This window comes from Herpailurus yagouaroundi, unplaced genomic scaffold, assembly GCF_014898765.1.
Source record: "Herpailurus yagouaroundi ecotype Mexico unplaced genomic scaffold, PumYag 166, whole genome shotgun sequence".
In the NCBI taxonomy this organism is placed as follows: Eukaryota; Metazoa; Chordata; class Mammalia; order Carnivora; family Felidae; genus Herpailurus; species Herpailurus yagouaroundi.
In genome coordinates, this window is record NW_024412407.1 from 36,043,504 (window position 1) to 36,071,214 (window position 27,711).

The 27,711-nt window shown below is 45.3% G+C and overlaps 1 protein-coding gene and 2 long non-coding RNA genes across 4 annotated transcripts in view; 1 reads left to right on the top strand and 2 right to left on the bottom strand.

The window, feature by feature from the left end:
* ETV6 (ETS variant transcription factor 6) overlaps positions 1 to 27,711 on the bottom strand; it is a 260,671-nt gene that overhangs the window by 78,026 nt on the left and 154,934 nt on the right. The window lies entirely within an intron of this gene.
* LOC121038928 (uncharacterized) lies at positions 1,000 to 10,413 on the bottom strand. The gene is made up of 3 exons (XR_005794573.1): positions 8,722 to 10,413; positions 3,179 to 3,183; positions 1,000 to 1,010 (listed from the first exon to the last, which is right to left on the bottom strand). It is a non-coding gene; the product is annotated as an uncharacterized LOC121038928 (long non-coding RNA).
* On the top strand, positions 8,343 to 27,389 carry LOC121038927 (uncharacterized). The gene is made up of 3 exons (XR_005794572.1): positions 8,343 to 8,717; positions 25,017 to 25,020; positions 27,379 to 27,389. It is a non-coding gene; the product is annotated as an uncharacterized LOC121038927 (long non-coding RNA).

Sequence of the window (27,711 nt, forward strand, 5' to 3'; positions counted from 1 at the left end):
TCATTTGGATAGGACTTAGCGACAGCACTCACCGTCTTTGAGCTTATTTTCTCATCTGGAATGTGGGAGTCACTGTTTCTTTCATGCCCACCTCACACGGCTGTTATGAGCTCAGATGAAGCCATGAACGTGAAGGTTCTCTGACGTTACCATACGGCACCATTAAATGATAAGTAGGTGATAAGCGCGGGAACTGATGGGTGCCCAAGAGAGCGGGCGCATCCTTTTCGGTTGTTCTAGGCTGTGTTTCCTCCTCCTTTAGCTCTTGTGGGGCCCCAGCTCTCAACTCCCTGAGCTTAACCTGCAGAAGTGGCGTCAAGGACCCTGCCCCTAAACTGGGGCTACACCAGTTAGCCTCCTGCGTGGTACCAGGCAGAGGCGGTGGGGCAGGGGGTGTTCTGCTCCCATCTCTTTCCCCGCAGTGCATTTTGTTGTTACTAACCCCTCTCCTGCACGCCTGTAGCATTCCGGTGTCTTGGCTTGTTTCATAACATACAGTTATGTTTCTGGATAAGGTTTCCTTCAAGGAAAAGGATAGAAACCACAGCTCACAAAACCTGAGAGAGAGGCGCACGGCTCTGTATAGAGGGCCACTGACCTGAGCCACCGTGACGTGGATGCCAAACTACTGTCGGTCTCTGGATCTTGCTGTCAAACCCTGGCACAACTCAGGGAAGTGTGCGTACCACTCAGGACACATTCAGGCACAAGTCAGTATGCCTCATGAAGTTGGGCTACGATCTTTTTTTTTTTTTAAACGTTTTTTATTTATTTTTGAGACAGAGAGAGACAGAGCATGAACGGGGGAGGGGCAGAGAGAGAGAGGGAGACACAGAATCGGAAGCAGGCTCCAGGCTCCAAGCCATCAGCCCAGAGCCCGACGCGGGGCTCGAACCCACGGACCGCAAGATCGTGACCTGAGCTGAAGTCGGACGCTCAACCGACTGAGCCACCCAGGCCCCCCTGGGCTACACTCTTAAAGAGCAACAACAGCGAGTGTTTGGGTATATCTGTCCCACACTTTGGCAACTCTATTTATGATATTTCATGCCCACCACACCTGCTCTGAAAAAGAAATTTCGTTTCCCTGTAAGGTCTGAGACTTAATCAGCTGTAGCTTAGACCCCAAATACTGAAATTATTTTTTTTTAAAGGTTTGGTTAACAATATGAAGAAAGAAGAAAATATTTTCTTTTTTTTTTTTTTAAGTTTTTTATTTATTTATTTTGAGAGAGACAGAGACAGCGTGAGTTGGGGAGGGGAAGACAGAGAGGGAGAGATAGAGAGAATCTGAAGCCGTCTCCACACTGTCAGCACGGAGCCTGACGCCGGGGCTCAAACTCACAAAACTGTGAGATCACGACCTGAGCCTAGACCAAGAGTTGGACACTCAACCAACTGAGCCATCCGGGCTCCCGGAGAAAGAGAAAATATTTAATTAATTAATTAAAAAAAAAATTAAAAAAAAATAAATAAATACAGTTTAATCTTTCTTTGGTTCTTGAGCGGGTAATTCGGGATCTTACAGAAGTTCACGGTCACCATTATAAACATCAGTTGTCCCGGTACTGGTGACATACAGAATGTGCCAGTTAATAACAGCTTTACAGATTCACAGCAAATCAGATAGTAGACATTTTACTGTAACTGGGATCAGGATGGCTAAAAGAATGAATGCATTTTTTCAAAAGAGCCTAAGTCAATTCTAGGAAATAATTCATGCTCTGTGAGAACAGGGCAGAATTTACAAGGAAATGCTTGGTACTCCCTGGAAGAATGTGTTCTAACAGAAAAAGGAACAACACAGCTCCAGTAGAGTCACCTGCACTCCTGATACCAAACCAGGACTTCATTGCAGTGTCGGCCTCTCCCAGGACCGTGACTTTTAACCAGTCCGTCTGCAACGACCTGGTCGGCACCAGTGACGTAATCTGCTCGATAGACCCCCGGCCTTCCCCCAGAGGAAGATAACCTTGCTGAAAGATCCCACTCTTGGACAGAAGGACAGAAACTTCCTTTTTCTGCCCCTTCTGGTAATAAAAGCCTCCCATTTTGTACACCTCTTTTTTTTTTTTTTTAATATTTATTTCTTTTGAGAGAGTAAGAAAGCAAGAGCAGGGAAAGGGCAGAGAAAGAGAGAGAGAGAGAGAGAGAGAGGGAAAGAGAGAATCCCAAGCAGGCTCTGTACCATCAGTGCAGAGCCCGACACGGCCTCGATCCCATGAACTGTGAGATCGCGACCTGAGCCGATATCAGGAGTTGGATGCTTAACCGACTGAGCCACCCAAGTGGCCCTGTAGAGCTCCTTTCTATCTGCTACATGGGATGCTGGCCAACTTATGAATTGATGAATAGCCAGTTTGATCTTTATTTACTCAGTTGAATTTTGTGTTTTAACCGATTTAGTGGCAGTGGTGGGACTGAGGGAGCCTTCCAACAGCTTCGGGGACAGTGAGAAATATAGGTGTGGTACCCACAAACCCTGCTGAGTCCCGTCTTTCTCACCATTTCCAAGGGCCACAGAGAGGTTCCTCTCTGTTGAGCTCCACTCTCCTTGAGTCAAGCTCCTGATCGAACTGGCTTTCCCGTCTGCAATTCCCCATTTTGGAAACCCAGTCCAGTCCACAGTCTTCATTTCTGGGGTTTGCTGGTTCAGTCTTTGCCCCACTTCCCCCAGGTCCAGGTTGGGAACCGCTGGTGGCGTGTGCAAGGCCTTCTCTTGGCCAGGCCACAGTGATGTCTCCTGGCGTTAAAGTCCACATGTTTGTTTGTCTTGTTTCGTGTAGATAAAGGCTATTGAGAAAGGGGATCTGGGAAGCCAAAAAGGCAACAATTTGGTGGGCAGGGGTCTAGAGTTTAAAAGCTAAGTGCTCACCACCTAAGCCGACGACTTCCACATTAGGATGAGTTGGTCATAGAATGAATTAGACTGACGGTGGGTTTTCTGCCAATCTCCAGAAAATTTCCGTGCAGTGAGATACGCTGTAAAACACTACGTGATTTCCAACCCAGACGCACACACCTCTCAGGTATTAGCTTGACTCCCAGAGGCCCAAAGCCTTAGCAAGTAAACAAAAACTACACACACACAGCGGAGCGCCTGGGTGGCTCAGTCGGTTGAGCGTCCGACTTCGGCTCAGGTCACGATCTCGCGGTCCATGGGTTCGAGCCCCTCGACGGGCTCTGGGCTGACGGCTCAGAGCCTGGAGCCTGCTTCCGATTCTGTGTCTCCTTCTCTCTCTGCCCCTCCCCCGTTCATGCTCTGTCTCTCTCTGTCTCAAAAATAAATAAATGTTAAAAAAAAAAAACCAAAATCTACACACACAAAAACTTTAAATACTAAAGAGACAGGGATGCCACCTTCTGTCACATCTGCTTATTTTATGTTTGGGAACTACAGTGTGAGATGCTGTAGATATCTAGAAAAACGGCAAAATCGCGCCAAAAACAACCTACGGTGACAGTGGCCATTATGGTGAACGTTCCAGTTAGACAAGATTGTTCACTTAAGTGCAGCTGGAAACAAGGGTTCCTGAATGAAACACACAGAATGGGATACCTATTTTAATTGGTATGCGGCGGTTTCGAAAAGGCTTCAAGATTCCGAAGCTGCTTCGTTACGAAATTTACCGCAAAAGGCTAATGAAAAACTAAAGACACAAGATGTACCTAAAACAAAAGACAGCAAGACTGACGTGACTCTCCTGTTCTCTTCTCCCCTCATTTACCTGAGTTCTCATGTTCTACTAACTCTCTATCTGAACTGCCTTTCCACTCCAAAGAGTATTAAACAGTTACCTTTTAAGATACAAACCATCTGAGATTGCAGGTGATCCTTATTAGATATTTCACTCCTTGGTCAAAGGCTGAATTAAGATCCATAGTTAAAGTGCTTCCTAAGCCTAGGGAGGATACTCCTAAGTTTTCTGAAGAATTTAGAGGCATTATTGAGTCCTGTGACCCCGGGCTGCCAGATCAGCTTCTGCACGTGCTGGTAGGACCTGGTGAAACCCCAAAATGGATGCAGGAAGCAAAATGGCAAAACACCAAGGATGATATTCGAGATCCTCAGTCTTCAACATGGCGTCCTCCTGGACTGGCAAAACCTCACTATACAGCATCTGATCTTTTTTTTTTTTTTCTTTTAGGGAGGGGGGATGCATGCATGAGAGTAGGGGGAGGGGCAGAGGGAGACAGAGATTGTTAAGCAGGCTCCGCTTTTGGCACAGAGCCCAATGCAGGGCTCAATCCCTCAACCCTAGGATCATGACCTGAACCCAAATCAAGAATCAGATGCTCAAACAACTGAGCTACCCAGGTATCCCTACCAACTGATCTTATACTTTTTTTTGTTTATTTATTTTGAGAGAGAGAGAGCAGGGGGAGGGGGGGTCCAAGAGAGAGAGAGAGAGGGGGGGGGGGAAGAGAGAGAATCCCAAGCGGGCTCTGTGCTGTTAGCACAGAGCCCGACACTGGGCTCAGTCTCACAAACCGTGAGATCATGGCCTGAGCAGAAATCAAGAGTTGGATGCTTAAGTGACTGAGCTACCCAGGCACCCCACAACTGATTTTTTAAAAACCATTCTTAGAGTCTTCCTTTAAACATGCAAACATAAGAAATATGAACTTGTGGCAGGCTTTAAAGTCTGTCTAGAAGCTCTCTTCATACAGCATTCTGGGTTCATCGCAATAAACAAGCTCACCCAATCAGCTATAGCTGTGCTATTTGTAAATGGATCATCTCCTGAGACTAGTGGATTCATAAAAGGCAGAAGATAGGATGGGAGGCCGCCGGTTTGGCCGAACTTGTGACCGCAGCTGAACATTTCCGGAAGGACTTTGGAGCAAGACCATAGAAAAAAAGTCTGCCAAGCTACTGGCCTTACACCTACAATAGCTCCAAGGCCAGAGATCTAAAATAACACCTGCAACCCCACATACTGCAACCTCCTAAGGGTCCATTATCAAAACACTGACCCAGAAACTGATGCCTCAATTCTAATCATCTAGGACACTGGAAAAGAGGTTGTCCTCAAAAGTCCTATACACGTTCTTCCACATCAACTCAAATACCCCCATATCGGCCCCTGAAGGAGGGTCCTAGATGGGTCCCTCCCAGGGTTGACAGGACTCCAAGGGTAATCCCTACTGATTATACCAAGGCTCCCCTTAAAGAGCCTAGGAGAAACTGAAATTAAAAGCATAATTCCAGATTTCAAGATACACTACAAAGCTGTAGTCACCAAAACCGTATGGTACTGGCATAAAAACAGACACATAGATCCATGGAACAGGAGAGAGAGCCCAGAAATAAACCACATATATACGGTCAATTAATCTGTGACAAAGGAGGCAAGAGTATACGATGGGAACAAGTCTTTTCAATACGTGGTGTTGGGAAAACTGGACAGCTACACGCAAAAGAATAAAACTGGACTATTTTCTAACACCACACGCAACAGTAAACTCAAAATGCATTAAAGACATAAAAATGGATAAACAAAAGGCAGAATCAGAACTATAAGCCCAGAGAATAAACTGATGGTTTGCCAGAAGGGAGGCGGTGGGGGAATTGGGCAAAATGCGTGAGGGGAAGAGGGAGATACAGACCTCCAGTTATGGAATGGGTAAGTCACAGGAATAAAAAGCCGAGCATAAAGAATACAGTCAATGATCCTGTAATCGTGACGTAATGGGACAGATGGTACCTATACTTACGGTAAACACAGCGTCGTGTACAAACCTGTCACATCACTAAGCTGTACATCTGAAACTAATGTAACATCGTGTGTCAACTATTCTCAGATAAAAAGAAAAAAAAAAAAAGGGAAACCTTCCCAAATTCTGGCAGATACCAAAGAGATGCTTTCTACTTGAAAACCCTACTCTCATAGGACAACAAATCCCTCAAAGTGAAAAAGAAGTTTCCATGGCGGGGTTACCTTAGCAAATTCATAGAGAGTTTCTATCTCAACCTGTATACGTGACTCTGGGACCTTTCACTGAAAAACATTCCTTTGTTGCTATGTGATCCAGCCCCAGTTAATCTATTAGGTAGAGATCTCCTTTCTAAGTTAAAAGGGCTAATATGTGTTGCCTCCTATGGAGACTTCACCTTAGAGTTCCCTGACCAACCTGAACCTGATCTTTTATGTTCCTTACAGTCTGTCCTTGACATAGAAAAGGAAGAATTTCAACAGAAGTCCCCGATTTAATCAAGGTGCCTGAAAAATCCGTGGGCTACTTCTAATACTAACATCGGGAGAATAAAAAGTGCAGAGCGTGTAACTAAACCTCTTCCCAAATTGCCTCAATAACTATTAGAGCCTGAGGGCATACAAGGCCTCACAGCAACAGCCGAAGACCTAATCGGCCAGGGGCTAATCATTCCTTGCACCAGCTCCCATAAGGCTCGGCTCTTGCCAGTCCAGAAACCTAACAGACGGGGATGGCGATTTGTCCAGGGCTTGAGAGCTATTAACGAGAAAGTTATTCCCGGTTTCCCAGCTGTTCCGAACCCCCACGTCCTTTTTGTCACAAGTGCCAGCCTTTTTTGGCAGCCCTGTAGGGCCCAACAGTCAATATTTGCCTTTACTTGCAATAATCGACAATATACCTGGGCCATCTTGCCTAAAGGGTTTCACTGAGGCCCCTTATTATTTCTCCCCAGTATGTCACCGAGACTTAAGGACCGTCCAATTCCCTGGGAAATTGACCCTTTTATAATACCTAGACAATCTCTTGCTATGCTGTCACCAAAGAAGCGTCCATGAAGAATTCCACTTATTTGCTACAACAGTTAGCTGACAGGGGACGTAAAGTCTCTAAGGAAAAATTACAATGATCTCTTATTCATTACCTAAGTCATGATCTAAGCTGTTTCCAAAAAGAATTGAGCTAATTCAAGAATTCTGTAGGCCCACAACCAAGCAACAGCTTTGTGGATTTCTAGGTCTCGCTGGCTGTTACAGACTATGGGTATCTCACTTTTCTCTGTTAGCTTCCCCGCTCAAGAACTTACTAAAATTTTAGTACTTGAACGCTTTCCTTGGGAGGATAAATACGAGCAAGTCTTTATAAGACTACAACAGGCGCTGTAAGAACAACCTGCCCTATGGCTACCTAACTATTCGAAACCTTTCACCTTATTTGTGCATGTAAGTGATACGGAGCCCTGGGAATGCTCATGCAAGAACATGGCAATAAACATAGGCCTATTGCTTATTATAGCGTACAACCTGACTTGTCCTGCAGGCCGACCCCAACTGTCTTAGGCTATAGCTGCAGCTGCAAAGTTAGAAGCCCCAGCACATTTAACCCTAGGAAGTGACATTTATTTACAAACCCCACTCGCTGCCCCAAGTCTTCTTAACTCTGAATGGATTCAACATTTTTCTGCAAGAAGACCAACCTCCTAGGAGATCTTCTGCTTTTACCGCTTAATCTCCCTCTTAAATGCTACATTTTTTTAAGAACAATTTTTCAATGTTCATTCCTTTTTTGAGAGAGAGACAGAGACAGAGACAGAGCGTGAGTAGGGGAGGGGCAGAGAGAGAGTGAGACACAGAATCCGAAGCAGGCCCCAGGCTCTGAGCTGTCAGCACAGAGCATGACGCGGGGTTTGAACCCACAAACTGCGGGATCATGACCTGAGCCGAAGTCAGAAGTTAACCGACTGAGCCACCCAGATGCCCAAATGCTACAACATTCTTAATCCTACTATGTTACTACCTCTTCTTGACAAAAGTGAGCCTGATGATTTTGGAGGTGATAATGATCCATTTTGTGACACCATGTCCTGACTTACGGGACATCCCTTTGACTAATCCTGATCTCATTGTGCTTCTTGATGGGTCATACTATAAAATTGAGAAAGGGATTTTCCAGGCTGGTTATGCTATTACTACCCAGCATGAACTACTGGAAGGGGTAAGCTCTCACAAGCTTGATCAGCCCAACAGGCCGAGAGAGCTCTGTGCTCTTACTGGAAGGTGCCAGTTACCAGAAGGACAAAGCTTCGATACTCACACTGATAGCTGGTAGGCCTCTGGGGTCATCCATGATTTGAGGATGTTATGGAAACAAAGGGGTTTTCCTTATATCCAGAAGGACACCAATAAAAAAATGGACAATAAGTAAATTGACGTTCTTATGCTATTATTCTCTTGCCCTCTGAAGTGGCTATCATCAAGATTAAGGCTCATAACTAAAAACACAACCTAAGTAGCAGGGAAATGTTCTAGCTGACTTGTAGGCAAAGGCAGCAGCAACAGAATCTGTGAAGGTTGTGGCACATGAAGTCTGTTCTGTTTCTGCAAAAAACGGCCCTTTCTGGCCAGACGTTTGCCATCGTAATGTCCTTGCAACATGGCAACAGTCTGTTCCCGAATCAGAGAAATCATGGTGGGTAACAATGGTTGTGGATGAAATGAATAGTCGGGGTTATGGGAAACCCGAGATGGCCACTTGGTTCTTCCCAGCTCCCTGGCAAACCCCATTTTCCTTTCTTTCTTGCTTTCTTTTTTTTTTTTTTTTTTTTGCACTCTCACCCACCACAGAGCAATTAAGATGACTCAAATTGCAAATAAACATTTGTGGGGAGGCTTCTCCAAAAATGTAAAAACAGCTTACCACCAGTGCCTGGCCTGTCAGGTCCACCATACTGGTCAAACTATTTTTGTTCCCAGGTTCCAAACCTCTTCCCGCTGGACCTTTTGGTACAGATTCAAATGCCACCTACTGTGGGTTATCAATGTGTCCTTGTTAGTGCATGTATGTGTTCCGGATGGGCTGAAGCCTTCCCCTGATGCCCTCACAGCGGCAAAGAAGTTGTCAGAAGATTTGTTCCCCACTTGGGGTATACCTTCCACAATCTCCAGTGATCGAGGCCCCCACATCACTGGTGAAATCACATGGCCTTGATGAAAACCTTACGAGCTTTTTGGAATTATCACTGTCCTTATCACCCTCAAGTATCAGGCAAGGTCGGGAGAACTAATGGGGTCCTCAAACTTAAAAATCTCTAAACTTGCTAAAACTACCCATCTCAGGTATGGCCTCTGGCCTCGATGACTGTTTACAGTATCCACTTTGGGAGACATAAACTCACCCCACATGAAACAGTCATGTTTCTGCTTGCTGTCCCTTGTTGTCTCAGGCTAGTATAACCAGTTACTGTGTCTTTAATGACTGATGCGTAGGCTTATCATCAACAGGTTAAAGAAGCTTTCCTGGATCCCAGGTCATGGAATCCTGATGGTCACAGTGTGGAGCCTGGTGATTGGATATTCTGGAAACGTCATCCCAGGAAGACAGCTCTTGAACCCTGTTGGAAGGAACCTGACCAAGTACTCCTGACCACTGACACTGGCATGAAACTAGCAGATACTGAGCCTCAGACACACATGTCACCGCTAACGAAGGCTCCGCCTGACATGTGGTCCCGTGCAGACACTGGAGGCCTCCCATGTGGCGGACATCAAGGTAGATTGCTTCCACCCAAGACACTGATCAAGACTTCATACTTGAAACATGCAACTCTTTCTCCTTCTCTTTTTTTTTTTTCCTTTATTCTGTCATTGGCCTGGAAAGATAAGGCCAGTAACTGTACTTACCAGGCCACAGATAAGGGAGTAACTTTTCCGACTGCTGGATTCGTCATCAAGGATTTCAATCTATCTATAATGCTAGGGACCTCCTAGTCCCTCCCTATGACCTTCTCATCTATTCTCAATGTCACCACAAGCTTTAATTGACAACCCCCCCACCCCCCGCCCCGCTTAAGAGTCTCTTATTGTGTTCAACTCTTAAGGCCAGAAAACCAGTGCCCATTTTTTTAACCTTTGTCCCATGAAACTGTATTTACCTAATTAGACACAAATATCTACATAAATTGCATTATATTTGTGCCCCCACTTTCTCATGATTATCCAAATCAGATCTGCCTCCGGTCACAAAAAGATCTTAGCAGCCGCGCCCATCTTTGCAAGATATTGAGAATAACTGCTTATTTCAGGCTAGGAGATTTATTTCCCAGATGTGCGGAAAACCTAACTGACCTGTGGCTTGAATGAGCAAATGCAACAATCCCTGTGAGTGAATCCATGAACAGCACCATTTTAATGGGAATAGTTTTGGTCCCACTGGGGTTTAACCCTGTCAGTGGTGGTTATCATTCCCCTTGAGCCTGTGAATACCTGGCTGGAGCCTAACAGGGCAATGCCTGTTCGGTCAACTCCCCTGAATTTACATCGTCAAGTTAGAAAGGACCTTTAGGAGGCTTCCAAGATTCAGAGTTTGCTTCCTTTGGCAGGGTCCTACTTTCCTGGTCAGGAGTAAATACAATTTTTTTTTTAATGTTTATATTGATTTTTGAGACAGAGAGAGACAGAGCATGAGCAGAGGAGGGGCAGAGAGAGAGGGAGACACAGAAGCCCAACAGGCTCCAGGCTCTGAGCTGTCAGCACAGAGCCCGACGTGGGGCCCGAACCCACGAACCATGAGATCATGACCTGAGCCAAAGTCGGACGCTCAACCGAATGAGCCACCCAGGCGCCCCAGGAGTAAATATAAATGGGAATACGATCAGGAACCTTTCCTTGACTCTTGAAAATATTTCAGAATCCACTGCTAAGACAATAGCTGCCCCTGCCTCCCCAAATCCTTAGGCTCTCCAACCAAAATTGTTCTTGATAATAGGCTAGCCCTTCATTATTTTTCAGTAGAGCAAGGAGGTGTCTGTGCTGTGGCAAATACTACCTGCTATACCTAAATTAATACTTCCGGGGACAACGCAACTCAATCACATAAGGTCCCTAAGCAAGCCACATGACTGTAAGAGGGAACTTCAACAAAACCTTTCTTTGACTTACTTGACTTGTATTGGTTTGGGTCTCAGAGCCCATGGCTCTGAAGTGTGCTCCAAACGCTGTGAATTATCCAGCTTATCAAACTCTTTGCGGTCACACTGGCACGCTGTACCTTCTCAAAAGCTTTAAATGCATGTTTGCAGCTGCTACCCACCAGGCCAATGATCTCCCTCCGACTGGAAAGTCAAAGCAACCAAGAGAATGACGGGCTAAAAGAATGTGAACCTGAACCTGTGACCTGTGCGAATCACAGAGATTCAACAAAAAAATATCCTGACCTGTGAAGATGATACAGAGGATCAGTAAAAGCCACAAGAACTACAGAGAGGCAGCTGAGACGGGCACGGATGCCTTACATTTTCATCACATCTCTCAGGGGGAGAGTCTGATCAAAACGGGGGAAACATTTAAAAAAAAAAAAAAAAAAGAGGAACAGCAGGGCTCCAATATAGTCAATTGTACCCCCGACAGCAAACCAGGACTTAATTGCAGTTTCGGCCTCGCCCAGGACTGTGACTTTTAACCAGTCCGTCTGGAACGGTCTGGTCAGCACCAGTGAGGTAATCTGCTCGATAGACCCTCAGCCTTCCCCCAGAGGAAGGTAGCCTTGCTGAAACACCCCACTCTTAGACAGAAACTTCCTTTTTCTGCCCCCTTTTGGCTATAAAAGCCTTCCATTTTGTACTGCTCTCGGAACTCCTTTCTATCTGCTACATGGGATGCTGTCCAACTCATGAATCACTGAATAAAGGCAATTTCATCTCTAAATTTACTCAGTGGAATTTTGTCTTTTTTTAAAAACAGGTGCTATATAATTGTACGATGTTCTTCGTTATTAAGTTTTTATTTTGCAGGCGTCTCTCTTTGCATTATTGCTGTCGCAATCCTGTGCCTGAGGCCCTATCCACTAACCATACAGGCTCTCCTTAAATGGAGTGGAAGATTTCTCCAGCCTTTCCTAAATCCAGGGAACAACATGCGAGTCCGGATGGGCATATCACAAGAGGAAATCTTTTCAAGGTCATGGTTCAGGAGGACCTTTGCTCAAAGGAATTTGGGCTGGAATTAGAGTTCTCAGCTCTGACATGAAGAAAGAAAAAAAAAGAGGGGGCAAGGAAGGGAAGAGAGCAGGAGAGGGAGGGAGCAGCATCTCACCACACACCCCTTAGCCACCAAGGACAGAGTTTCTGTGCTGTTTCATTAGAGCATGAAACCTATTCTGTGGACTATGTGTCCACCGTGAGCTGAAAAGACGTTAGTTCACTTCCTTGGTGTCTGGGGTCCCACAATTCTGAGTCATGGCCACATTAACTCTGCTACGGAGAAAACAAGAGCTTTGGTGGCACAGCCAAGCCCGCTGTTCTCAGCGCCTGGCACTATCCGGCAGAGAAGGAGGTTTCCCTCAAATGCAGAATAGGACGGTGTGCCCTTGGGGGTGGGCTGGAAGCGGAAGGGAGGGAATGGGACTTTTTTTTTTTCTTTCGATTTTTTAAAAATGTTTATTTATTTTTGAGACAAGAGACAGAGCGCGAGTCGGGAGGGGCAGAGAGAGGGAGACACAGAATCCGAAACAGGCTCCAGGATCTGAGCCATCAGCACGGAACCCCACACGGGGCTCGACCCCACGAACCGCGAGATCATGACCTGAGCCGAAGTCGGATGCTTAACCAACAAAGCCACCCAGGCACCCCAGGGGACTTTGTTTTTAAAGCTCATTACTTTCTCTTTCTTTTTTTTTTTTAAGCATCTTTTATTTTTTGTTTTTCAATTTTTAAAATGTTTTTATTTATTTTTGAGAGAGAGAGAGAGTGTGAGCAGGGGAGGGGCAGAGAGAGAGAGGGGGACAGATCGGAAGCCGACCCTGCGCTGACAGCAGCGAGCTCAATGTGGGGCTCGAACCCACCAACCGTGAGATCACGACCTGAGCCGAAGTTGGACGCTCAACCGGCTGAGCTCACTTGGTTACTTTCTTTGTAGAACTCAATTCTCCCCAGTTGGGAAGGATGGAAAATTCTGATTCCTTGCATCACTTCGAAAACAATGAATCCACCATCCTGGGAGGGCAGGATAGCTGTGGCTGCGGGCTCGGGCTAGAGAAAACTGCCTGGCTGGGTAGCCACTCAGCAAAGGGAAGACGTTCACAGCGGTGAACTGAGGCTGTGGGCTCAGAGCCCAGTCCCCATGGGCTCCCAGCCGGGCTTCCTGGGGCCCCCCTATGACTGTCAGGGAGCCCCTGTGCCTGCTTGCTCGCTCACTCGCTGGGGTGGCAGGAAATCACTAAGCTATGAGAATAAAGACCAGTCGGGGTCCCTGTGCAGCTTTAGGGCAGATTTCTCTTTCCCCTTGTGGTAGAGAAACAGATTCCAAACTGCATTCAAACACAATACAGTCTCCAGCAAGGAAGAAATGAAACCCTTTAAATCTTCAGTCCTTCATGTTGTACCCTCCCCTGCTGCTTTCAAGCTCACAGAAGCCTTTTGTTATAGTCCCAGGAATGTGTACTTAATAGAGAAAGTGTGGTTTTGTGGTTGCTGTGAAAGAATACTGAGTGGGGGAGAACAGACCTGCCTTCCAGAAGATCCTCTCTCGATGATGGAGTAATTCACCTGAAGACTGTGTACCCCCAAAGCTCTCCCAAAAGTACCAGAACGAGGGGCAGGAAATAATCCTGGACAAGCGTTACATGTATTTGAGTGAGTGAGTAGCCATGAGAGGAGGGGGTTAAAGGGGCTTTGCTGCATTGGTTGCAAATGCGGTGGGGGGGGGGGGGGGACACCTGAGAATTATACCTGCATCATTCCCTAAGGAGACCTAGGATTTAGTGTAACAGCGTCAGACCAAAATCCTGCAAGGAGTCAGGGATGGAAGGGACCTCACAATTGGTCTTCACCGGCTTTCTGCTAATAACACAAGGCTGGTGCAAGATTCACATTTAGAGTGTGAACACCGTCCGTTACTCCACGAAGGGATGAAAATCTATGATAACGTATAAGGAAGCAATAAAAAGCACTCGGAACAAGTGGAGAAAGTCTCCTTGTGAACAAACACCTCGTTGCAAATTATGTCACAGTGTTTTATGAATTTTAGGTAGAGGAACTCCAAGGCTTAAAATCAGTTGGCATTAGGACATTTTTACTGCCACATGCACCGGATTTCAAAGTGACGCTTTTAACGTTTATTTATTTTTTGGGGGACAGAGAGAGACAGAGCATGAACGGGGGAGGGGCAGAGAGAGAGGGAGACACAGAATCGGAAACAGGCTCCAGGCTCTGAGCCATCAGCCCAGAGCCCGACGCGGGGCTCGAGCTCACGGACCGCGAGATCGTGACCTGGCTGAAGTCGGACACTTAACCGACTGCGCCACCCAGGCGCCCCAAAGTGACGCTTTTAGACAGGGTTAGCCTTGCGCAAAATTCTGAAGTAGGCAAATTTCCTCTCGGCGTTCCAGTTCCTTGTGCTTTGTCCCTCTGATGATGGCACAGGTGTCACGGAATAATAAGAGAGCGCAGGCTTCAGATGAGGCGGCTGTGGTGTAAATAAACCCTAGTCGTGACCCTGACTAGCTATGGCCTGGGTGGGACACCTCTTCATCTCCTGTCTTCAACTTCCTCATCCGTAAAAGGCAGATCTCAACTCACAGGGATTGCTGTGCAAATTGTACACGCCAAAGTGCTGGGTCTTCCGCAAGCACACAGAAATGCTCCCCTTTCTTTTTTTCCACCCAGAAACCTGTGCCTAGTGAACCACACGTCCCTGTTTCCTCTCAGTTCTGCACCCTCCTCCATGCCATTAAAACACACTTCTAGGAAGAGATATAAAAATGATTAACACTTACGTGCAATGACCACCCAGAGCTTAATGGTCCATCTCCCGGACTATCGGCATTTTTTTTTTTTTTTTTTTTACAAAAATCCATGCTGAAGGAATAAACCACTAAGGGTAGAAATCCAAGCACAAAAGGAAGGGCCCAAAAGTGTTCTGAAGGCAGCAAGTCTTTTCTGGAAATTCTGCAACCAGAGGTAAGCAGATAGCTCCAGTGGTGGGGTCACCATAGAATGTTCCAAAAGATACTGCCTTCTTGGAATTATCATCAGTTTTTGCTAAACCTCCTTTCCTTTTTCTATTGATTGCCAAGATTTATATTTGTAGAGACAGAGGATTTCTCATTTTTAGTTAGATTCTAAATGAGTCCCATAATCTAGATATAACCAGAGCATGAGGTAAAAGCAGAAAGACTGATCGAGGTTGAACTCCTATTATAAATGATACCTGGGCAATGGTCAGAGCTGGAGAAGAAAAAGCATAGGGTACCAATTATTTGTTGTCCTACAATGATGGATGATTTAATAAATACCATGCATCTGGGATGCTTGGGTGGCTCAGTCAGTTAAGCATCCAACTCTTGATTTCAGCACAGGTTATGATCTCGTGGTTTATGGGTTCGAGCCCTATATTGGGCTCTGTGCTGACAGTGTGGAGACTGCTTGGGATTCTTTCTCTCTCTCTCTCTCTCTCTCTCTCCCTTTCCCCCTGTCTCTCTGTTCCTCCCCTGCTTGTGCTATCTCTCAAAACAAATAAATAAACTTTAAAAAAATGTCACATATCTAAGAGTTTAAAGAGCTTTCTGACAACTGGTGTTATTTAAAAATGGCAAGACGGCCTCAGAGGCAGTTGAGGTCACATCCACAGAAGTGTCTGGGCAGAAGGCGTATGGCTGTCACTCAGCCATGCCACAGGTAGAATGCCTGCATCTAGCAGGCATAGACTACATGACCTGGAATGTCCATCTAACCTCAGAAGTCCTACTATACATCTATAAAAGCAGCATCAAAGAAAAAAAAATAACAACTTCTAATCTTCTAGAAGGTGTAGGTTATTAAAGGTGGACGCAATCCATTTTTCCAGGTTAATCCTAATCAGAAAGAGAAAGGAAAACCCAATGTGTGGATCTTTCTAATGGTGACAGTCATGTATGTTTTAGATTGGGTCTTGCCAACTAGAATCTCAAGACACAAGTGGTATTTTTGTTTTACCGTGACTTGTCTTATATTAATTCATACTTACGCTTTCCTTCCCTCTGGGACATTGAGAAACTATGGTTTGTGGCACAAAGATGCTTGGCTCTGAGCTATTGAGTCACTGATAAAGACACGGCTACTCACACATGTACCCTTCACTCCTAAGCACCCCCAGCTCTTTATAGGTCTTCGAAAACGTGTTTGAGTTACTGGTCTTTTGTGCGCTGAAGTAAAGCAGTGTTTTCTTCACGGGTTTACCCACAAGGGTTTTCTACTTGAGACACGGTGCCTTAACATCAATTTCAAGCTCTATGTTAATTCTCTCTCTGGAGCACCACAGTCCAGAAGGAACCAGAAGAGGTTTGGGGTTCACCACCCACGCTCAGGCTCAGCTCACTGAAGTCTTTTTTTTTTTTTTTCAACGTTTATTTATTTTTGGGACAGAGAGAGACAGAGCATGAACGGGGGAGGGGCAGAGAGAGAGGGAGACACAGGATCGGAAACAAGGCTCCAGGCTCCGAGCCGTCAGCCCAGAGCCCGACGCGGGGCTCGCACTCATGGACCGTGAGATCGTGACCCGGCTGAAGTCGGACGCTTAACCGACTGCGCCACCCAGGCGCCCCTCACTGAAGTCTTTAAGTAAGACGCTCTACTTCCTCCCCAGACTTCAGGAAATTTTTCAAATTAGGGTTTTATGCAGGGTGGTGGGTGGGGATGTGACCTAATTATGGACTATGGGACGTCTGCAGGTGTGGACCTCTCCTAGCTCAAAGGAAGAAGCAGAAAGGAACTACAGTAGGATAAAGAGCTGGTTCTCCTCAATCAACTATGTATCTTGTGGTTTCTGTTTTACTAAAAAAATTTAAAACAATACACACACACACACACACACACACACAGAGTCAAATATATACTTCAATGTAATTATTAAAATGTAGCCCAAGTCAAAATGTGCTAACGGTTTGGAAAGGATCCATTATTTTGGGTTATCCATACCACTCTCTTCATTAGACAGAAAATCAATAGTTGACTACATACTTCTTATATAGCTATGGATGAACAAATCAGAAATTTAATTCTCATTTTATTTATTTTCATTCCTCTCCTCTTTCATCTTCTTTTCTGCTTTTGCCTTCACATGTCTTCAGTATCTCTCCTATATCCATTTTGTGTCTTTCCTTCTCATTCTACTGTACTGTCTTCCTCCTTCTTATCCACTCCTGCTTCCTTGCTGACCATTACAAATTCTGTCATCCCTTTACCTACAGCCTCTCTTTCACCCACTTCCTGACATTTTTAAATAGATCATCCAGCTATGCATGATTTCCTGAAATCACATTTCTCTATTCATCCTGCCTCTTCTCAGCACTCCTTCGTTTTTGTGGGTATCCTGCTCTTTCGGCTACCTTGACCCAATTCCAACTTGTGTGTTGGTGGGGTCGGGGTGGGGGAAGGTACTTCTGACACAACACCAAGCTATTCTCTGGGCACCAGTAGGGTGTCCAAGAATTCAACTCCATTCTGGCACCATTTACCCAAAGATAGCATCAGACTCCACAGGTTGAGGGCTCAGTCCTACGAGACTACCCTGTGACCTCACTTCAGATGTGAGTCACCAGCCTAAGTTATTACCTATGCTTCTGACCAACTGGCTACAAAATCGCAGGTTCCCGCAACCCCCTCCCTTCCTTGGTTCGATTAATTTGCAAGAGCCATTCACAGAGCTCAGGAAACATTTTACTTACTAGATCACTGGTTTATTATAAAAGGATATAACTGAGGGACAGCCAGTAGGACACTGTGTGGGGAAGGGGCATGGAGCTCCTGTGACCTTTCCAGGAGGACTTTTCTCCCAGCACCTTCATGTGTTCACCAACCTGGAATCTCTCTCAACCCTCTTCTTCTAGGTTTTTAAAAAAAAAAAAAAATTAAGTTTATTTATTTATTTTGAGACAGACGGTGCGAGCGGGGGAGGGGCAGAGAGAGGCGGAGACAGAGAATCGCAAGCAGGCTCCGCACCATCAGCACAGAGCCCCATGAGGGGCTCGGAACTCACGAAACCATGAGATGATGACCTGAGCCAAAAACCAGGAGTCAGACGTTTCACTGACTGAGCCACCCAGGTGCCCCTTATGGAGGCTTTGCTTCATCGGTCAGACTGGTTCAGTCATTGGACGCTGGTCACTGATCTCGCGAGGGTTGGGGGTGGAACAGAAAGTTCCAAACCTCTAATCACATGGGTGGCTCCACTGGCAACCAGCTCCCATCCTTCTGCGCTTCCGGAAGTCACCTCACCTCATTGACTTAACAAAAGAAGCCATCTCCCTCATCATTTACGAAATTCCAGCGTTTCAGTTCTATGCCAGAAATGGGGACAAAGACCAAATATATATTTCTTATTATAAATCACCACATCACACCTACACTCTTCTATTATTTTCTCTTCATATCTTACTGCCTGCTATTATCCTCTTTAGTGTAGCTTTCTAGCATACTTTGTCAGGTCCTTTTCTCTTCCCATTGTATCCTATGGGGGAAACGGGTGGCGGGTGGGTGGGGGTGGCGTGATGGGAATTGTCGAGAAAAATACAAAATTCGTGTTAAAGCTGCAGTTACTCATATGGCAACAGTGGTCTGTGCGGCCAGATTCCGTTCCCCTTGTACCTGTCACATAGAGGAGATCTTGGACCCAACTACGGTATGCCATCCCTGTGATCAAATGTTTGAGGACAATTAACTTCGCTGCCAAAAAAAATGACTCATATTGAACATTCTAGGAATGCCTTATAGGTACTCTTTTTCAAGTGAATTTTACGTTTCTCTTTCATGACCCTTCCATTGATTTATGGGTGGGCCTATCACCGATGATAATTGGGGAACAGGGCTGCAGGGTATGAAAGGGAAAAATACGTGCTCTTATTACTTTAGAAGAATGTGCTAAGGTACCGAAAAATGTAGGTCAAATAACTGGTTTCTCAAGTTCACGAAGTGAGTCCTGTTTTTGCAACACTTCTTGGGGCAAGAGAAAAGGCGATTTGATACCAATTACCATTATGTTTTCTAAAACGGAAATAAAATCTGTCAGCCCAATAAAATATCCATTGCTCTAGTAACAAAGATACCTCTAGACAGGTGCATCCTGTTTCGTTGGGAAGGTAGTTAGTTTACATAGGTACATTTAGGTAAAGACACCCTTTTTAAATATGATACGTTCCTGCCTGCCAGTGAGCAAAACCTAATGTGGATCATTTGGTTATTCTTTACATATTATTTTACTACGTGACAGTCTTTTCCTTCTCATCCACCTTCCATCAGTCTCAGAAATGAAAAACTTTTCATTTCTGCAGTTTCGAGGTATAGCTGTCAACCTAAGAGCCTTGAGCCTCTCCCGCTCATGCCTAATGAGCCCTGCAAACTTAGAGGCTCCACCCAGAGCCACTGTTTCCTAACCGGAAGCCCAGCCATATACATGTTCATTGAAAGCCCACGTGAATCTGTCTGTGCTTTTCTTCACTCTACCAATTTTCTCTACCACTACACATTTCGGCATGTGCTTACTAAAAAATGATGTTTGAAATAAGCTATCAAAATCCACAGACTCCCTGGTGTGCATTTATTTTCCTTGAGGTTCTGAAGATCAAAACGAAGTAGATGCCTGCTTCTACTACAATTTACAACTACAAGTAATTTCTACTGAGCTGTAAAAGGCGACACAATTACATCAACTACATCAATCGCATGGGAACCACGCTGCCTATTTATAGATAACGTTATAGCCAAAACTCACCTGGCAGTCTTAAATTGGTGGGCTTCAGAAGCTGCCTGCGTCTTTAAAACCCAGAACAGATTCTAGAAATGTAATACCACTGGCCGACATGACAATTCTCCTTATTGACTTAACTGGTGGGATACCATCAAGTGACTATTAAGCATCACTGCTTTCCTTTAAGAAGTGATCAGCGTGTTCAGAAACGTCAAGTCATGAGTGAAGGCTGATTTCCAGGCTCAAAGGGTGAGTTCACAGAGTTGAGCTCATCAGTCTCTCTGGTGCTGGCTAGCAACAGGCAGGACGAACACCATGTACATGTGTTGTTAAGATCAGAGCCCTGAAACTTGTTAATTTATCCTTGCACTGAAGGTGCAACTCTCCGGCCAATGCTTTAAAATAATAAAGATGATACAACTCATGTGAAAATGTATTACAGCTTAAAAGATCCTTCAGGACAAGAGCCTCATCTATTACCTATCGTGTTTAGCATGTTGCCGAGCACAGGGAACTTTTTTACGTGAAAACCTAAGACAACTGCTTCGTCATCAACTGTGGCATAGGACAAAGATGGGTAGAGCCATCCGCCACCTTTCTTTGGTGCCTGCTTCCTCTATAGTCTCCAGCTACCAACTGATAAGCTTAATCGATCTTCACGCAGTATTAGTTTCGGAGCACAGCTGGAATACTATCAAATTCTTATCTTTTTTTTTTTTTTTAAGTTTATTTATTTATTTATTTATTTTGAGAGAGAGAGGAGGAGGAGAGAGAGACAGAGAGACAGAGAGACATCATGAGCAGGGGAGGGGCAGAGAGAGAGGGAAAGAGAGAATCCCAAGTAGGCTCTGCACTGTGAGCACAGAGCCTGAAGCAGGGCTCGAACTCACAGACCACGAGAATCTGACCGGAGCCAAAACCAAGAGTCAGACGCTCAAGCGATTGAGCCACCCAGGCACCCCTCAAATTGTTACCTTTTCAACTTTATACCATCTTACAAGTCTACCTTCGTCTGGAGTGTGGATAATTGACACTCTTCTGTTATTGGACTTTTGGGACCCAGAACAAGACCACTCAACTGGTTGTCACTTGATTCCTTTCACTTACTTGATTTCAGAAGATTATTTCTCAACCTGACATTTTGATTGCACTGTTCTACTGAGGGGCTACAGTGACATGTCATGTCCCAAAAGATCAAATTCAGCAAACAAGTATGACGACTCTAAGTTGACATAGTATATACATAACGCCATTTAGTGCTTACTACTCTATGAGGTCGAGGTTATGTGCCTGGTTTACAAAAGAAGAGCCAAGATTCTGTGATGTCCAAGGCTACACAGCTAACAGTCATGGCCGATCGCTGCTCTTGGGACCCAGACCAGACTCTCTAACATGACGGGCTCAGGCTACCTCACCAGCTTTTCCCCTTGTTGTGGTTTTCCACAGCAAATTCACCAAACGTCAGTTGCCTGGGTTTCCATCCTTGGAAGACCAAATCTTCTAGTCTCAGGGCTTTCGCACACCCCATTTCCCCTTCCCAGAGATAATCCTACCTCCTCTTTACCCCATTAACTCCCACTGAGTTTTTAAGTTGCCTCTTACATGTACGCTGTAGACTAGACCGAGTTCCTGTGCCTTAGGCTTTCAAAACACCCCGTGGTGCCGCATCAGTGCCCTCCCCTTCAAGGGTAACTATACGCGTGAGTCGTGTGTGTGTCTATCCCTGCTTCTGTCCCAGGTGTGGCTAAACCACAGCAGAGGAATAAGAAAGGTACAAACCCACAAAGAGAGAGGATGGGAGAAGGCTGTGGAGAGAGGTGCACAAAATTCTGGAGGGGACGCAGATCAAAGACGGGTATCTGATCTGGCAGAGCGCAACAGCTAGACCCCACCTGCCCGCAGGGGGAGACACCACTAAGAAACAGGCTCGTTCTTCCTGACAAGCTCCAAAAACTTCAGAAACTAGAGGTTCCAAGGTCCTCTGAAAGCAGGAGGAGAGCAGGAGAGGCTACCGATAAAAGGATCTGTGGTGTGAGTCTGTTCCACTCTCCTCGGCTCAGCGGCCGCCGCTCCTAGTAGATGACAGAACACTTGCTTGCTTGAATCAGGTTGAGTCAGAGTACCGGGTCCAGCAGAGATCAAGGATTAGGAGAATAGAGGGAAATGCAGTGGAAATCTGCGTAATGAATGATAAAAGCTCAAGCCTCTTCCCAGCTTGGTTCCTTACAAGCAGGAGACCACAGGATTTCTTCTGGGGCAAACTCACTTCCCCGAAAAGACTTCTGGGGCCTCCCACGAGATGGCCAAATTATCAACCAACTGAACCACCGGAGTTGGACTCAACAGGCATCAAGCCCCACCTGTGCACACGGGACGGCCAACGTTTTGAATAAACATCTAAGAGTTGCCATCCAACTTTTTAAAAAATTACAAGTGGCGGAAAGTGCTATGGAGGAAAACGGTACAAGGTAAAGGGGAAGGGGAACGAGGGAAGGTGCGGTTTTGGAAAGAGCTATCATAGAGAGTTCTAAGAATAGCAAGACCCGTCTGGCTAAAGAGAAATGAACAGAACAAAAGGTAGCACAGGATGAGGTTCGAGAGGTTGACGGGGTCTGGATCAAACGGGACCTGGTGGTTCACACTGAGAATTCAGAATATTTCTAAATGTAACTAGAAGCCACTGGAGGTTTTGCAGCAGCGAAATGGCACCACGTCGCTTCTATTTTACAACAGAGTATTCTCCTTGTTGTGTGGGGAGTGCACTGTATGGCTGGGGTTAACTCCTGGTCAGCCTCAATCTCCCCTATGACGTTGTAAGCAACACGAAGGCAGGGGCATGTCTGTCTTGGTCGCTGATGTGTACTTAGTACCCCATATATATACTTAGTAGTCATATAATAAATTATCTGTTGAGAGAATGAACCGAACAGCAAAAGGAGAACTAGAAATTAGTGTGAGATTCCACAGCCCCGGTCCTTCTAGTACGCTAACCAGACTTCCAGAAAAGATAAGGATCCTTAGCAGAAAGTCCCCTTGACGAAGACCATGGTGCACTTCTGCTACTACTACTGATAATATCATCTTGGTTCAGTCTATAGGTATTATGACGTCACTGTGATCTATTTTAAAGCGAGAGCAGGTTGAAAATGGCAATTATTCTTACGTAGACAAATGGTGCTAATTGGTGTTTATAGTGACGGTCTTTATTTATGACACATTCCGGCTAATCCCATTCTATAATAATAAATCAAATATAAAATCAGAAGTAAGTCATACTGCAAGACACTTAGATTGGCCCTATTTTTCTTCTGCTCGTCCCAAATTAAATCACTGGTTTGGAGTTCCATATTTAAAGCTTATTCCAAGGCATTTTTACAAAGGTATTTTCCCTAGATTTTGTAAGTATATTATAGGCAGCATCATTCGTTATTGGTGACTCGCCATTTTGAAGATCAATACTCAATTCATGAGGACAGCTTGTCCTCACAAATAAATTCCAAAAATTTGCAACTCTTACACATTCTAAGAACAAAATAAATCCAAAAACCTGTTCTTTTGACTTTTAGGACTCAGTCAGTCAACCAACATGTATGGAGACTACATGCAAAACAATGACAAAATATTGTGTATACGAAGATGAACAATGGTTTCTGTCTTCCAGGAGTTTAAGGGACAGGCTTCTTATCAGCTACAAATTTCTTCCTGGCTAACTGTTATTTCTCGTATGCTTCCCTAATTTGCAATGTGGACCAAGAATACAGCCACAATACCCCACCTGAGAGTATGCGCGAATCATTTATTCAAATGCTAGAATGATCATTCCTACAAAGCAAGCAAGAAAGAGCACCCGCTTGTGGCAGAAGTTTGGGGAGGTGAGACTGGTAGAAACTTGCATCGAATCTAGTGCACTTTAGAAATGAAGGCCACATTAGCACCTAAACCAGGAAGACAATACCTATTAAGAAACTTGTAGAGGAATGGACTTGCGTTGGGGGAAATCCAGTGATTAAGATACATCTTTCAAGTAACCGTCTACCGATACGAAAACAGAAAGAGGTCAGGGGTCAATTATTTTTATTGTACAACAAGGGCAGGATGAATAGTAATGGGTCTAGAGGTCACTAAGGAAAATTCAGGCTAAGTAGGAGGCCAAACTTGAGTTTGGGCTAAGAGAGCTGCTCAGGAGAACCTACAGAATTCCCAACACTGGAGATACTCAAAGCTAAGTTCAACCCCAAGAGATGATTTAGGAATAATTACCTTTGTTCAAATGCCAGCAGACAACAAAATATTCCACTCTAGGTACAGAGTAGGTCAAGCAAACATAAAGCCTATTGGATAATTTTGTGCTGTGGCTCAAGATTGGTCGCCCTGTGGTACACACCCCAGATGACTTACGCTTGGTGTTAAGCAAATCACATCACGTAACATAGTCAACTGTGTCTGCCAATGATAAGACTGGTTACAATTCCCAGTCCCTAAGTGACAGCTGAAAATAAATGTTTGCAGCACTCACAAACATATAACATTGAAGAGTAACAGAAACATGTTTTAAAGTGATATAGAAAGAATTAAACCCAGAAGTCCTCTTACACTTTCCAGAGTCCTCTTAATACTTCCAGACAGAATGGCCCTGCAGGTACCAGGCTTGTTAGAAACCTGAGTAGCCCACTGAACCATGAGAGCTGATCTTCTAGAAGAACCTGCTGATCACAGGCATAAGCTTTTAGCTTCTGGAACATGTGCCCGAACCTCTTGATGCTTCTGTACACTTGTAGTTTCATGCCCTCCCAGGCTCGGAGAAAGCAGGGAAGGGCCAACCCATCCTTCTCGGCAGCTGAGGTTTGGAGGTTTAAGTGGTTCACGTTATCAGCCCCCTGCAGTGTCCTAACCAACAGGAAGTTTCCCCGGAGTTTCCATCGCAGGAAATTTCCTGTGAGGAAACCCTTACTGCACAAACAAAGAGTTCCTTAGCTTCCCAGAGAAACTGCAGAGGCGGCTGAGGTGGTGTGGGCAGAAAGGGTGGGTGTGAACAGGGGTGGAAGGCAACAGGGGGTTGATGGGAAGAAACGGAGGGGAACCAAGAAGTTATTTCACTTCCCTTGGCCTTGGATTTGTCAGAAAACTGCTTACTAACTGGCACATGCTGGCGTTCACCTCCTGGCCAGCAGCCTCACCCCGGGCCAGAATGAACTTGGAGAGATAAGACCTAATGTAAGTGCAGGTTCTGCTGGTCAACCTCCAGCCCTGGCCTCCCCGAATCAATTTCCCCATCTGAACAGCATGGGGCCCTGTGTTGATTAAACAAGGCAGATTAATTATAGACATTAACACTAGTAAACTGTTAAGGTTTCATACAAATACAAGGGTAGTACGAACTAGTTTGACCATAACAGTATTTTCACTCTAGCAAAAGCCTGCCCGGTAGTAGGTTATCTACACAACAGTGAGGTCTCTCCCTGGGAGGACCATTCTATTTCCCCGTCTTTGTCAACGCAATCTGAATTAAAGGGAGCACAGTTGTGGAAATGGAACATTCTGATTACCTGAATTTTTTGGCTATATCAAGACTCATTAAACAAGCTTTGATTTTTCCAGCCCTAGAAACATTTTCAAAATGTCGGCAACTGGCTTAATTAAGCCATAACCCATAGAGTTGCCTCTGAAACTAAATAGGGTACCTTTAAAAAAAAAAAATTTTTTTTGCCCTTTTCTTCTAAAGACCAAGGTCAGAGTTTTAAAAAGAAAGGTCAGTTAGGGGTGCCTGGGTGGCTCAGTCGGTTAAGCGTCCGACTTTGGCTCAGGTCGTGATCTCACGGTTCGTGGGTTCGAGCCCCGCGTCGGGCTCTGCGCTGACAGCTCGGAGCCTGGAGCCTGCTTCGGATTCTGTGTCTCCCTCTCTCTCTGCCCCTCCCCTGCCCATGCTCTGTCTCTCTCTCTCTCTCTCTCTCTCTCTCTCTCTCTCTCTCTCTCTCTTTCTCTCTGTCTCAAAAATAAATAAAAAACATTAAAAAAAAAAAGGTCAGTTAAGAGGTCTATTTTGTTTTCTTCCAGTTAATTTATGTCTCTGCTCACATATTTGCCATTCTAACGTGGGGAGTCTGCTTAGAATAATGTAAAACAAAATCACATGGGATACGTGAGGACAACTTTCCGACGACTGCAGCTCACTTTTATATTACCCCTATTTTTGCTTTCATCTTTAAAGCCATGATGTAATTCTACTGCTTCAGAGGGTAGACTATATACTCGGACAATGTTTGCCGCAAGATACTCTGGCTTTTTAATTCTTTCTGGGAAACACTTGGTCACCTACTCTTGAAGAACGTTTTAAAATTTAAGTCCCATTTTCAAGATGATTCTGGGGGCTCACCCCATCAAGGGGCAACACCACTGCCTTTTGTTTCCAGACCTACTGTGAAAATAGGCCTGTATTTCAAGCTTCTAGAGTAGAAAAGAGGCAAACCAAAAATAAAAAAGAAACCCCCCCCAATTTCTGAAGAAATGGGAGCCACGCAAATGAAAACTCAAAAATGTGACAGTGGAGCACAGAGGCCAAATGACAGGGTATAATATAGTCAGTAGTGCACACAGACACTAGTTTTAAAATTTTTTTAATGTTTTATTATTTATTTTTGAGAGAGAAAGAGAGAGAGAGAGAGGGAATCCGAAGCGGGCTCCAGGCTCTGAGCTGTCATCACAGAGTTCAATGCGGGGCTTGAACTCACGAACCGTGAGACTGTGACCTGAGCCGAGGTCGGACGCTTAACCAACGGAGACACCCAGGCGCCCCACACAGACACTATTTTTAATACAGAACTTTCAGGCCAGTTGGTACAGTATTTTACAACATAAAACCATAAATGCCTTTTAAGTCCCACGTTTAAAGGCCCCCGTGGAACCCTTCCCCTAAAATGAAGTGCATTCAATTTCACAAGCCTCTGTTAAGCACATCCCTGGTGGCAGACAAGTCCCCTGTCCTCAAGGAGTCACCTTCTAGTGGGTGACACAGACACACAGGTAAGGACAATACAGTAATCAATTCATACTTAGCAACCAGCCCTGTGTCCGATGGGGGCTGTGTGTTACGGCAGAGTGAGAGGCATAGACAGTGACACAGGCGATGCACAGAGGGCAGGCTACTTCTACAAGACCCAGAGAACAGCGCGGGTCACCCCTGCCGGAGATCCCCAAGGACTAAGACATAGTCAGGCATAAGCTGCCACCAAGCTGTGACTGATTCTCAAACACAAGTCTCGCTCTTCACAGACGCACTCCATAAACGCCGAGCAGGAGCTGTGGGGAAGTAACAGGCACTTGGATACAGAGTAGAAGCTCCAGAAAAAAACTTCCTTAAGTACAAATCACAGAAGTGGAGGGTGAAAGGCCCCTCAAAGCCTTTCCTCTGACGCTAGCCAGAACCACACCTAAGTAATTTCCAGTTTGTAATGATGATAGACTCAAAGGAAAAACTCAGCGCCTGCTTTGGGTTATAGGCACTATTCTATACATCATCTGATTTAAGGGAAGTGTTTTTTTATTCCCCAAGTTAGACAAAGAAGCTGAAATGCAGAGAGATAAAATAACTTGCCCTCTCCCCAGCCTGGGGTTACACAGCTAGAAACAGCCTGGAAGCTTCCAAGTCTTGCCATCTTCCCTGCCTACCACAGTGCTCCAGAAACTTTCCCACAGAAGAGGGACCCGGCTCGGCCATGCAGCCACAGAGAAGTCTGGCCATGAGGCGTTAATCGGGACTTCGTTCCTGACTGGCACTGTAGAACAAGAATGCAGGGTCGTCCTGTTGGTTTTGACTGTGGTTATGAACTGGATTATTAACCCAGTCTTTTGTGATAACTCAGTAACATTTCTTTGATGTTTTCTGAGGCAGAGGTAAGCCAAAGAGCCAAGGTGTCGCTTCTTCCCTCTTCCATACCTGAGTCGGGATGGAACGCATCACCAACCCCAAGGTGTGGACACCAGTAGCCATGAGTGGTCCTGAGGATAATCAGGGCATTGCAACCCATTGGTATGGCCCAAGAGGAGGTGGACACTTCACGCAGGC